We start from the raw sequence: 14,809 nt of genomic DNA on the forward strand, positions 1-14,809 counted from the left end.
ATAACATAATAAGTTTCATAAGGAGCCATATAGATTTTCTGCTCATTCTGAAAAGATGTTGAGAAACAGGCAAAGGTACTACAAAGAAAATAAATGATCTTAGAGCAGACACAGATGAATTGATGAAAAAGTGTTCTGAGACAATGTACACAAAATGAAGCTGTCCCAATTCACACAGCCACCAAACCCCAGCATACACATACAAAGCTTTTGTTGGATTAAGAGACTAATAATAAAATGATTAATAATCAAGAAGGAAACTATATATGGCCCATGCTAAGTAATTGTAAAAGAAGAAAATGAATATAAATAAAAAACAGCAGTACAAAATCAATGGCATTCTTGAAAACCACCAAACATAACTAGAAAAAGTAATTTAAAAAACATAATTTACAACAACAACAAAACTATAAGGTACCTAAGAATAAACCTAACAAAGGTGGAAATTGATACTATAAAAATTCTAGAATGTTTTAGGACACATAAAAAAGAAATGGAAATATATTTATACACATGAATTGGATTCCTGAAAATAAAATGTGCTAACTGCAATAAATATTCAATAGAAAAGTTGAAATGTAAAATTCAGGAAACCTTCCAGAAAATAGAGGAAAATGGCAAGAGACAGAAAATAAAATAGAATAGGTTAAAAAATTAGAGGATTATTCCAGGAGTTTAAATATCAAATTATAAAGATTTTTTGAAGAGACTATATGGAAAACAGGAAAGAGTCAATTATGAGCTCAAGGATATGAGTATCTAGATTAAAATTGGAAATGTTAAAAGCAATGCATATTGTAATATTTCAGAAAATCAAAGGGAAAAAAGTGATGCTAAAAACTTCCAGAGAAAGAAAATGACTAGTTTACATATGGTGGATCAAAATTAGATTAGCACCAGAGTGCCAGTACAAGAGAGTCAATGGAGTGTAGATTCAGATTTTGACTGTAAAATTTATTTGCTAAGTAACCTGAGACAAGCTTTTCAATTTCTTTGGACCTCAATTTCCTCAACTATCTTTATGGATAATATTACTTTTTCATAACTTTGTTATGAGGAATAAATAGACTAATATAGAACATGGTATATAGGAATTCCTAAATTAATGTTAGCTATTTTAGAAAACTTATTAACAGTAACCCTGAAAGCTTGAGCACAGTAGAACAATTCTTTAAAATCCTGAGGAAAATGATTTCCAACTTAGAATTTTGTAGCTAGCCGTACCATCAGCCATGATTTGTGGGGGAGAATACATATTTATCACATGCAAAAACCTAAAAACATCTAACTCCCATATACCTTTTTTCACAGAAAGGAGGAATTAAACCCAGAAAGAGGAAATTAAGATTTCTGAAATAGAATCCTATGCAGAAGAGAGGCTAAGGGAATTCTCAATATAATAACAAAAAAAGTCCCAGGAGATTAGGACTCCAGCAGGCTATGGATAAACCAGTAAATATGAGGTTAGTTCATTGGTGGAATTTGTGAGAAAGGTCTTTTTAGAAAAATAAAATAAAAAAGTTGAAGGGTTTGACCTCGTGAATAATTTTATTGAGAAGCATTTTAGAGAGTTGTTGGAAGTTTGGGAAAACATAAGTAGATATTTGAAGAATGCCAAGCAAATAAAAATAAATAAATAACTTTTAGAAAAGTAAAAACTCTTGTCTAAGAAAGGAAATAAAATGTCATAATGCTTGGCTCAGAATGAAAAATGTTTACATAGACATAATATTAAAAACAGTAAATTTGGATTTAATTAATAAAACCATATGGGGAAGATGGGAAACAGAAAATGTGCATATGTGAGGGATGCATTATAGTACTAAATTATAATCTTATAAATTTGGAAATCAAGGCATAATATCTATAACATAGAGAGGGAGAGAGACAGAGAGACAGACTTTCATAATAGATATCTCCTAGAAAAAATAAAAGAAACTTTACTTTTCATTTCACATTCATTTCTAAATATCAATGGTCACTCGAATTAGAATGCCAAAGCCAGTGCTAGTTTCAAACTTTTAGAGTCACTAACTACTGAAACCATTTGGGATCCACACTCTTGTAATAATAATTTTTAAAAAGAAACAAACAAAATTCTAAATTTTCTATAAATGAAAGAAATTCTAACAAAGTTCTGAGTTTTGAATTAGGATATTTCAATGTTTTTCTTTTTAAAAATATAAATACAAGTTTTTTCTGAATTTTTTTTTTTTTTCCTATTTCCTATTTCTGAAGCCACAAGCATAAACTAATTTGCCTGATCCATCTCAGGTTAAAACCTAGGCAGTCCGGATGTAGTCTCCCCACAGTGTTAAACAGACTTTCGAAAATCCCGAGTAATCTGTGTCCCACTTCACATTGGAGATATGGGAACACATATATTGTACAGCTTGACCAACATGGCAGGCAGAGTTGGATAATGAGTGTTACAGAATCTGCACTATGAAGAAATAGGCACTCCTAAGAAGGGTAGACTTGAAGATGGGCTTAATCTTTGGCAATGACCTGTGTCCAGGCTATGTTTGACTCTAATCTCTCCCAAACTTCAGTAATGATTGACATATACACAGGAGGATAAAGGTTCAGGGCAGGAAAATGCAAGTATGGCCAGTCCCCTTTCTTGCCACTTAAGAGGAAGGAGCAGCATTCTTTGAAAGAATTCTGGAAGATGACAAGCAAGAACATGAGTAGTGGCTTACCACAGATTTACAGGCATTGAGGATGAGTATATAGTGGGCCACCCAGGGATAGAGGTGAGGCAACTCTTCTTTTTCCATACATACCATAAAGTGGTGACACTAATGTTTCAAGGTATGTTAGAATTATCCTTATAAGGATTTTGTATTCTCCCTTTCTCTCACATGTCTCAGATAATACCTTACATCATCTTGTCTTTGAAATAGAAGTAGGTGCACAGACCAGTATGGATTCCCTTGTATAGGTCCTAGACCATTCCCCAAACCAAGGATTTCTCTGAAATCTCCTAGTTTAGGTACAAATTAAAGTATGTCCAAGAAGGTGTCTGTTGCTCTTGATCTTCTGTCTTCCACCAAGTTAGATTGAAGTCATATTAGATTTTGGAAGAGGTTTATGTCATTTAGTTCATCCTTGTTAGATTATTAAAGTCAAATCTGGATTTTAATACATGTTTTGAACTTTAAAAACGGCAGGTTTAGTTTGAGAAGAAAAAAGATTTTTGTTGGGAGTATTGTATATTCATAGAGTTAAATCATCTGTGTTATGCGAATGCTTTACATGCTGCTAGGTCAGGTATGTCCCTACTCTTATGCAATCAAGTCCATCACTACATGTAACCTAGAAAAACGCCGACATATTTCCAATTAGGGTGAGCCTTCCTATCAAAAGCCTTCCTATCCTTTTTGATATCTTTCCTAAGCCTTCCAAAAGGCTTTTGATAGCCTTCTTATCAAAATCCTGTCCTAGATTTTGTTGCTTAAAGATGAATACTGTATGAGTATGAACCATTATGTTACGGACAGTCAAAAAAGCTAAGAAAATATGTTCAATATAATTGGGAAAGTGAGTCCATTTACAGGTCAGGCAAAGCTGCATTCTCATTATTCCAAAGATTTTGGAGGAAAAAATTTAAATGAGGAACTGGCAAGGATTCCCAGGGTGAAAATATCTCAAACCGCTTAGAAAAATATTTTCAAAATTTATTGCATTAATAGTATTTTATCTATTTTAATAAATATGTAATTTGAGAAAAGCTAATAAAATGTTAGGAGGAAAAATCTTCATAATTATTCAAATACTTATTTACATCTAAGCATACATTAAACCTTTAGCACCAAACGTGCTGTTTGACATAAAATAGGCTTTAAATGACTTAACTGATGAGTGAGTAATTGAAAGAATATAGTTCTTCATTAGATACTAACATGCAACCTCTGAAAAATAATCTACATACAAATAGATATAGATAGTAAAATAATATTGATAATTGTGAATAAAGAATCAATTTTCACATCTGTAAAAATGTGGGTGTTAGTGTGAGATAGATTTGGGTCTGAATTCAATTCCTACTACTTTATTGTGTGTCTGTGGGCAATTTACTTAACCTTTCCACATGCACCTTCATGTTCCTAGCTGATAATTGTAAATAACAGCTAACTCATAGAGAGGTTACAGAAACAGCATAATATATAGAGCATAGTGCCTGCCACAATGAATGTGCACCAAGTTTTACTTATTGTCCCAATAAAACCTTATATTGACTAGAAAAAATAAATAAATAAGGCATTTGTATAAATTGAGTAGATACAAGTCAATTTCATTTAATTACTTCAATTCTCTCTACTTAAACATCTCTAATTTTTTAATTTTATAAAATTACATTTGCCTATAGTCTGAGTTAAAAATGTAAATAAATAAAAATTGACTTTGCAGCAGTGATTAATTTAGTAATTGTATTACCACATGGCATTTTGAACTATATGGCATATTTGAAAGAGCAATAAATTGTAAGAATACGTAATTGCTTTTCTAATGTAAAGTCACAAAGAATATCTGGTCCAGGAGTGGTTACTATCAATTTCAATATTCAAAGGAAAATATAAATTTAAAATCTTCTCGTTAAGTAATTTGAACGTTTCTCATTTGATTAAATGAGAAAATTCTTTCAGTAGGTTACCTATATAATGATTGCATTTATTTGGAATATCAGTGCAGTGTGGAGTGATAGGAAGTACACTGGAATGAGAATTCAGAGGCTCTTAGCTGCAGTATGGCTCTGATACTAAATAGCAGTGTGATCTTGGGAAAGACATTTTCCTCTACATGTCTCAGGATACTGAAAAAGATGATATTTAAGGTACTTGAACAGGCCTGCCTTCCATGGAGCCAAGAAAGAAACAGCTAAGAAATAAATTCCCAAATCATAGAAGTTGAGTAATAAGACAGTTATTAGAAGGTGAAAATATATTATTTTAGTATCTGACATCTGAATTATCTCATAGATAAAATCGTCCCCTTTAAGAAGATATCTTGAAAAACCACTGACAGAGTGAGATTCTGAGACAAGACCCCAAGAGTGTAAATGTGGTTTTCTAGGTCTGTACTAGAAAGAAGGGGATTTTTTTTTTTTTTTCTAGGAAAGGACATAAAATTAGGAACAGAAGAGGGAAAAGAGTTAGAGAAGCCAGTAAAACATTGTGAGATGACCATGGGGACATAAACTCATTCCCTCCCTACCATCCATCAACAGAAATCTTGGCGGCTTTGGGTTTCCAAAGTAAGTGGGGATGGGGATATTATCAAGTCTTTCTAGCTCTCAAGGGGCAGGCAATCCCTACATGACATCTGGCCCTCATTTTGAGGGCCTATACAGATTCATGTGAACTAAGACTTTGGACCCCACTGCATCTTGAATTAAATCACCACTCTCAAAATGAGCCAGCAGTAACAAAGTGTTGGGTACATGGAACAGAGTAGAATTGTGTTGATCCTTAAACAATGGAATAATTACCACAATTAAGTTAATTAACATATCTGTCACCTAATATAGTTAACTATTTTCTTTTGTGAGTGTGGTAAAATGATTAAGACTTACTCTCTTAAGAAAAAAATTAAGACTCTCAGCAAATTTCAAGTGTACAGTACAGTATTATTAACTATAGCCACTATGTGATACATTACAGCCCTAGAATTTATTCATCTTATAACTGAAAGTGTTATACTTTCTCATTTCCCCCAGCACCCCCAGCCCCTGACAACCATCATTCTACTACCTGTTTCTACGAGCTCCATTTTTTTTTTTTTTAAGATTCCACATATAAGTGGGATCATACAGTTTTATCTCTGTTTGTATGGCTTATTTCAATTAGTATAATGTCCTCCAGTTTCATTCATGTCATCACAAATGGCAGTATTTCTTTTTTTAATAGCTGAATAGTATTTCATTATATAGAGACATACCATGTTTTCTTTATCCATTCTCCCACTGAGGAACACTTAGGTTATTTCTATATCTTGGCTATAGTAAGTAATGCAGCAATGAATGTAAGAGTGCAGGTATCAATTCAAGATACTGACTCTATTTCTTTCAGATATATGCACAGAAGGATTGCTGGATCATATGGTAGTTCTATTTTTAATTTTTTGAGGAACTATTGTTTTCCATAATGGCTGTACCAATTTACATTCTTAACAGCAGTGTACAGGGTTCCCTTTTCTCCACATCCTTGTGAATATTTGTTATCTCTTGTCCTTTTGATAGCAGACACTCTAACAGGTGTTAAGAGATATCTCATTATGTTTTTGACTTGCATTTTTCTAATGATGAGTGGTGTTGAGCACCTTCTCATGTATCTATGGATCGTTTGTATGTCTTTATGAAAAAATGTCTATTCCGGTCCTTTGCCCATTTTTAAATTGTGATATATATATATAGCTATTGAGTTGTAAGTGTTCTTTATATATTTTTGGATATTAAACCCTTACCAGATACATGGTTTGCAAATATTTTCTCCCATTCTGTAGATTGCCTTTTCTTTTCTTTTCTTTTTTTTTTTAATGTTTCCTTTGTTATGCAGAAGCCTTTTAGATTGATACAGTCCCACTTGTTTACTTTTGCTTTTTTTTGCCTGTGCTTTTGGTGTCATGTCCATGAAATCATTGACAAGACCAATGTCACAAAAATTTTTCTCTGTTTTCTTCTAGGAGTTTTATGGTTTTGAGTTCTTTGTTTAAATCTTTAATTTATTTTGAGTTAATTTTTGTGAGTGCTGTAAGGCAGGGGTCCAGTTTCATTCTTTTGCGTGTGGACATCCAGTTTTCCTACCATCATTTCTTGAAAGGACTATGCCTTTCCCATTGGGTGTTCTTGGTGTCCTTGTCAAAGATCATTTGACCATATATGTGTGGGTTTATTTCTGGGTTTTCTATTCAGTAGCATTGGTCTATGTGCCTTTTTTTATGCCAGTACCATACTGTTTTAGTTACCATAACTTTGTAATGTAGTTTGAAATCAAGAAGTGTGGTGCCTCCATCTTTGTTCTCTTTTCTCAAGATTAATTTGACTATTTGGGGTGTTTGTGGTTCCATACCATAACACTGGGTCAAAGAAGAAATCAAAAGGGTTATCAAAAATTACATGAGGGGGATTCCCTGGTGGCACAGTGGTTAAAAATCCACCTGCCAATGCAGGGGACATGGGGTTCGATCCCTGTTCCAGGAAGATCACACATGCCACAGAGCAACTAAGCCCGTGCGCCACAACTACTGAGCTCGCACTCTGGAGCCCGCGAGCCACAACTGCTGAGCCAGTGTGCCACCACTACTGAAGCCTGTGAGCCTAGAACCCATGCTCCACAACAAGAGAAGCCACCGCAATGAGAAACCCGTGCACTACAATGAAGAGTGGCCCCTGCACGCCACAACTAGAGAAAGCCTGCATGAAGCAACCAAGACCCAATGCAGCCAAAGATAAATGAATAAAAAATATAAATAAATAAATAAATAAATAACTTGAAACAAACACAAATGGAGTGTTGTCAGAAGCATGGTGGGGAGAAAAGCTACCTTTTTCTCTCCTCTTCAATCTACAACCAATAAAATACCCACAACTCAACAAAGGTACCTCCACCCAAGACAAAAGGATGCAGGAGGATTCTACACATCTGTATATTTAAAGGTGAGTGGACTGGAACACAGAGAAGAGGCAGAACTAAAGGAACAGAGGAGTTGGTACCTGCCATCCCAGCCCTTTGACCATGGTAGCTGAGCCTACAGCTTCAGAAACCTTAGCAACAGCAGGGGAAATGGTGCACAGGACTCCAGCCTCCAGACCACTCCAGTGCCTGTGGCCACAGGTAACTGGGCAGGCATGGCAGTGTGGCCTGAAACCCCATTCCTCCAGCTGTTGAGGGGCCCCAAAATTCTACACCTCCACACCCCCCCACTGGCTGTGGCCCAGGCCACAAACCTTACAACACTGGACACAGTAGAGGTGCCTGTGCGACCCTGGTTCTTCCCCCAACTCTCACCCTCCCACCCCAGGGCAGAGCCTGTGTCTCAAGGGATTAGGGACAGGAGGAAGGAGCCCACCATCCCAGTGACGACAGGGGCTCTGGCGGAAGCAAGGCTGCAAGAAGCTCGGAGTCACAAGAAGCAACAACGAAGGCACAGAGCCATACCTCTTACACAGAAGATGGAGGCTGAAAAGTGCGAACTTTCAAATATTTGTAACCAGAGGCAGCTCACGGTAGAGAAACCAAAAACGTGTGTCACAGCGACACCTACTGGAAAACAAAAGAAAGGACTCTAATTTCTAACGTCATTTAACTTTAAATGCATCGAAAGAGGAGCAATTCGTCAAGTAAAATGAACAATCACAAAATGAAAATGACAGTTCTTCAGAAATCAAACTTAAACTCATGGAATATTGCTGTCTAACTGATAGAGAATTCAAAATAACTGTCATGAAGAAACTCAACAAGGTACAAGAAAACTCAGAAAGGCAGTTTAATGAGCTCAGGACTAAAATTAATGGACACGAGGAATATTTCACCAAATAGATTGAAGTTCTAAAAAAGAACGAAACATAAATTCTGGAGCTGAATAACTCAATAAATGAGATGAATAATTCATTAGAAAGCATTGAAAATAAAGCAGACCATATGGGAAGAGAGAATTAGTGAGCTCAAAGATAGAAGTCTAGAAATGACACAAGTAGGAGAGGAAAGAGAAACAGATATGAAAAATGAGAAAATTTAACAAGAGCTATTCAACCCTTTTACAAAGGACAACATTAGGAAAATGGTTATCTCAGAAGGATAAGAGGGGAGAAAGGAAGCAGGGAGATAATTTAAAGAAATAATAGCTGAGAACTTCCCAAACTTTGGGAAGGACCTGGATATACAAACCCATAAATCTAACAGAACACCTAATTATCTTAATGTAAAGAAACCTTCTCCAAGACTCATAATATTAAATTGTCAAAAGTCAATGATAAAGAAAGAATTTTAAAGGCAGCCAGGGACAAGGATGGTAACCTACAGAGGAGCCTCCATTAGGCTATCATCAGATTTCTCAACAGAAACCCTACAGGCCAGGAGGGAATGCAATGGCATTCTCAAAATACTGAAAGATAATAACTGTCACCTAAGAATATTCTATTCAATAAACATCATTCAGATATGAAGGAGGAATAAAAGACTTTCCCAAACAAATAAAAGCTGAGGGAGTTCATCAATACTAGATCTGCCTTATGAAAGATATTGAAAAGAGTTGTTCTTCCAGAAACAAAATGGTAAAAATACACAAAACTTTGAGCAAGGTGATAAATAGAACTAGAAAATTGCAACTCTTTATCTGATTAGGTTTTTAAATACTTTATTATAGTATAAAGGTTAAAGGGAGAAAAAAAGAAAGCAAAAATAAATAACTACAGCTGTCTCAGTTTGTTAGCAAACTCACAGCATAAAAAAAAGGATAATTTGAAACAGAAACGTAAAAGGGGAATAGGAAAAGGATAGAATTCATATATATAAATGAAGATAAGATGCTATCAGCAGAAAAGGGACTATTTTGTCTATGAGACATTAAACACAAAACTCAGAATAACCACAAAACAAACTTATAGCAGAGACACAAAGCATAAAAAAGAGGAAACGGAGAAAAATATCATAGAAAATCACCAAGCCAAAATGGCAGACAGAAACACAAGGAAAAAGAAATGATGGTGATCTAGAGCAACCAGAAGACAAAAGATAAAATGGCAGTATTAGGTCCTCACCCATCAATGATCACCTTAAATGTAAATGGACTGAATTTGCCAATCAAAGGCACAGAGAGTCTGGATGGATTAAAAACAAGACCCAACTATGTGCTGCCTCTGGGAGACTCAACTCAGCTCTAAAAACAAACATAGGCTAAAAGTGAAATGATGGAAGACAGTGTTCCAAACAAATAGCAGCCAAAAGAAAGCTAGTGTAGCTATGCTCATATCAGACAAAATATACCTCAAGTCCAAAAAAAGGTAATAAGAGACAATATACAAAAATAAAGAGGATGGTTCATCAAGAAGTACATACAGTAATTAATATATGCACCTAACACAAGAGCACAAAAATATATAAAACAATTATTAACAGACCTAAAGGGAGAAATTGACAGCAACACAGTAATAGTAGAGGAATTTAACACCCTACTTACATCAATGGACAGATCATCCAGACAGAACGCAACAAGGAAACAGCCTTAAATGAAACATTAGACTAGATGGGTTTGATAGATTTGTACAGAACATTCCATCCAAATGCAGCAGACTACATGTTCTTCTGGAGTGCATATGGAACTTTCTCAAGGATAGACCATATGTTGTGACACAAAACAAGTTGCAATAAATTTAAGAAAATTGAAATCATATCAAACATTATTTCTGATAAAAATGGAATGAAACTAGAGCTCAACTATAGGAAGAAGACTGGAAAAGTCATAAATACATAGATACTGAACAACATGATACTGTACAAGTATTGGGTCAACAAAGTAATCAAAGGAGAAATCAAAAATTACCTGAAGACAAATTAAAATGAAAATAAAACATATAAAAATCGATGGAATACAGAAAAAGCAGTACTAAGAGGGAAGTTTAATAGCAATACAGACCTCCCTTAAGAAATGAAAAAAAATCTCAAACAATATAAACTTACCCCTAAAGGAACTAGAAAAAAGAGAACAAATGAAGCCCAAATTTAGTAGAAGGAAGGAAATAATAAAGATCAGAGCAGAAATAAATGAAATGGAGACTAAAAAACAATAGAAGAGATCAAAGAATCTAAGAGCTGGTTCTTTGAAAAGATAAATCAACAAACTGTTAGCTAGACCCACTAAGAAAAAAGAGAGGAGGCTCTGGTAAAATCAGAAACAAAAGAGGAGAAATAACAATGGATACTATAGAAATACAAAGAACTGTAAGAGAACGTTTTGAACAACTATACACCAACAGTTTGGACAACCTAGAAGAAATGGACATATTCTCAGAACCATACAACCTTCCAAGACTGAGTTGTGAAGAAATCGAGAGTCTGAATAGACCAATCACTAGTTCAGAGATTGAAACAGTAATCAAAATCTCCCATAAAACAAAAGTCTGGGGCCAGACGACTTCAGAAGGGAATTCTACCAAACACTCCAAGAAGATCTAATACCTATTCTTCTCAAACTATTGCAAAAAATTAAAGAGAAGGGAACACTTCCTAACTCATTTTACAAGGCCAATATCACCCTGATACCAAAACCAGACAAAGACATCACACAAAAAAAGAAAGTTACAGGGCAATATCTCTGATGAAAATGGATGCAAAAATCCTCAACGAAATATTGGCAAACCAAATTCAACAATACATTAAAAGGATCATACACCATGGTCAAGTGGGTTTAATTCCAGGGATACAAATATGGTTTAACATTCATAAATCAATCAGTGTGATACACTACATTAACAAAATGAAGGATGAAAATAATATGATCTTCTTAATAGATGCAGAAAAAGCATTTGACAAGATTCAACACCCATTTATGATAAAAACGATAATGTGTGTATAGAAGGGATGTACTTCAAAATAACAAAGGTCGTATGTGAGAAACCCACAGCCAACGTCATAGTCAATGGTGAAAGGTGGAAAGCTATCCCTCTAAGATCAGAAACAAGATAGGGATGCCCACTCTTATCACTCTTATTCAACATAGTTTTGGAAATCCTAGTGAGAGCAATTAGGCAAGAAAAAGAAATAGAAGACATCCAAATTGAAAACAAAGAAGCAAAACTGTCACTATTTTCAGATGAAATTATTTAATATATAGAAAACCCTAGACTCTACCAAAAAACAATTAGAAATAATAAATGAATACAGTACAGTAGCAGGATATAAAATCAATATACAAAATCTGTTGCATTTATTTATAATAACAGTGAGACATCAGAAAGAGAAATTTAAAAACAATCTCATTTACAATCACAACAAAAATACCTAGGAATCAATTTAACCAAGAAGGTGAAAGACTTATAAACTGAAAACTATAGACATTGTTGAAAGAAATGGAAAAAGACACATACATGGAAAGATATTCTGTGCTCATGAATGGAAAGAATTAACATTGTCAAAATGTTCATATTACCCAAAGCAATCTACAGATTTAATGCAGTTCCTATAAAAATCCCAAGGACATTTTTCCCAGAAATAGGAAAAAATGAAATATTACTATTTGCAACAGTATGGATGGACCTTGAAGGCATTATGCTAAGTAAAATAAGTCAGACAGAGAAAGAAAAATACTGTATGACTTCACTCATATATGGAATATAAAAAAAAACTAATAAACAAACAAATACACAAAAACAAAATATATGAACAAACCAAACCAAACAACAACAAACAGATGCAGAGTCAGGGTGGAGTATGAAATGGGTAAATGGGATCAACTGTATGGTGATGGATGGAAAATAAATTTTTGGTGGTAAGCATATTGTAGGGTATACAGAAATAGAAATATAATGTTATACATATGAAACATATAATGTTATAAATCAATGTTACTTCAATAAAAATTTTGTTTTAAATGACAGTGGATACACAGCACATGAAATCTTACAGGATGCAGCAAAAGCAATTCTCCAGGAGAAGTATAGTAATAATTGCCTATATTAAGAAAAAAGAAAGATCTCAAATAAAAAATTTAACTTCATACCTCAAGGAACTGGAAAAGGAGGAACAAGCTAAACTCAAGGTAAGAAGTAGGAATAAAATAATAAAGATTATAACAAAAATAAATGATATAGAGACTAGAAAAACAACAGAAAGATCAATGAAACTAAGCTGATTTTTGAAAAGATAAACAAAATTGACAAACTTTTAGCTAGAACAACTAAGAAATAAAGAGAGAAGACTCAAACAAATAAAAGCAGAAATGAAAGGGACGTTACAACTGATAACACAAAATATAAAGGATCGTAAGAGACTACTATGAACAATTATATGCCAAGAAATTAGATAACCTAGAAGAAAGTAATACATTTGTAGAACATACAACCTATCAAGACTGGAAAACATACAACCTGTCAAGACTGGGTAAAAAATAAATAGAAAATCTGAAATAAATAGAAAATCTAAGCTCAGGGCCAGATGACTTTACTGCTGAATTCTACTAAACATTAAAAGAAGAATTAATGCGAGTCCTTCTCAAACTCTTCCAAAAAAAAAAAAAAAATCAAAGAGGAAGGAACACTTCTGAGCTCATTTTATGAGGCCAGAATTATTCTGATTCCAAAATCAGATGATGACATTACAAGAAAGTAAGATTACAGAATAATATCCCTGATGAACATAGATGCGAAAATCTTCAACAAAATACTATCAAACTGAATTTAACACACATTAAAAAAGATCATACACCATGGTCAAGTGAGATTTATACTTGGGATGCAACAATGGTTCAATATACCAAATTAATAAATGTGACACACCACATTAACAGAATGAAGGATAAAAAAAATATTATATAAGTAGATGTAGAAAAACATTTGAAAAACTTCAATATACTTTTATGGTAAAAAATCTTAACAAATTAGACATATAAAATATGTACCTCAACATAATAAAAGCCATATATAATAAGCACACAGGTAACATACTCAGTGGTGAAAAGCTGAGAGCTTTTCCTCTAAGACTAGAAATGAGATAAGGATGCCTGCTTTTGCCACTTTTATTTAACACAGTACTAAAAGTACTAGCCAGAACAGTTAGGCAAAACAAAGAAATACAAGGCATCCAAATCAGAAAAGCAAAAGTAAAATTGTCTCTTTATAGATAACATGATTTTACATATAAAAATTCCTAGAGACTCTACCAATAAAACTTTCAGAACTAATAAACTATTTCAGTAAAGCTGTAGGATACAAAATCAGTATACAAAAATCAGTCGCATTTTTATACACTAACAGTAAACTTTCTAAAAGATAAATTAAGAAAGCAATCCCACTTACAACAGCATGAAAAACAATAAAATACTTAGGAATAAATTTAACCAAGTAGGTGAAAGACCTGTACACTGAAAACCATAAGACACTGATGAAAGAAATGAAGACACAGATAAATGAAAAGATACCCCATGTACATGGATTAGAAGAATTAATTTTGTTAAAAATGTCCATAATACTTAAGGATCTACAGGTTCAACATGATCCCTATCAAAATTTCAATGACATTTTCACAGAAAGAGAAAAACAATCCTAATATTTATACATAACACATGGTTTATTAACAGGTTGGATATTTGCTCAAAGGTGGTCCATAACAGATTTATTTGATGGGTTAAAGACACTAATATGCTCCATCTATATTGTGTTTTATAATATAGTTGAGCATTGAAATCCCAGGAGAGACTACATGCAGCTAGTAATTAGGGAATGTTTGTAAAAGTGCCACCAAAATGGTGAAGGAGTGGAATGCTTAGGAGTATGAAAAGTGAAGGATAAATATAGAAGATTTATAGGCCCCACCATTAGAAATCAGACATGCTCCCAGAGACACTAGTGTTGGTGTTTTTGTCATCAATTGCATGATATCTGATTAGGTAATATAAAGACTCACTATTAAATGTTTGACAATATATGAGCAGAAAGAAGAGAAGACCATTTTATTTGTGTTAGTTCTGGAGAGACTACTTGTTTTCGATATAGTTACTCTATCTATAACTAGGTACTATTGTAAAAAAAGTAAAGAGAAAGAAAGCATTGTGTTTTTAGTGAGGAAGATGATTTTGATGAGGTTGGGAAACTAGT

General features: G+C 33.8%; 1 long non-coding RNA gene across 4 annotated transcripts in view; it reads left to right on the forward strand.

The window, feature by feature from the left end:
• Positions 1-14,809, forward strand: part of LOC137761188 (uncharacterized) — a 58,610-nt gene that overhangs the window by 698 nt on the left and 43,103 nt on the right. The gene's annotated exons all lie outside the window — the stretch shown is intronic.

Source organism: Eschrichtius robustus, chromosome 3 (assembly GCF_028021215.1).
Source record: "Eschrichtius robustus isolate mEscRob2 chromosome 3, mEscRob2.pri, whole genome shotgun sequence".
Classification (NCBI taxonomy): Eukaryota; Metazoa; Chordata; class Mammalia; order Artiodactyla; family Eschrichtiidae; genus Eschrichtius; species Eschrichtius robustus.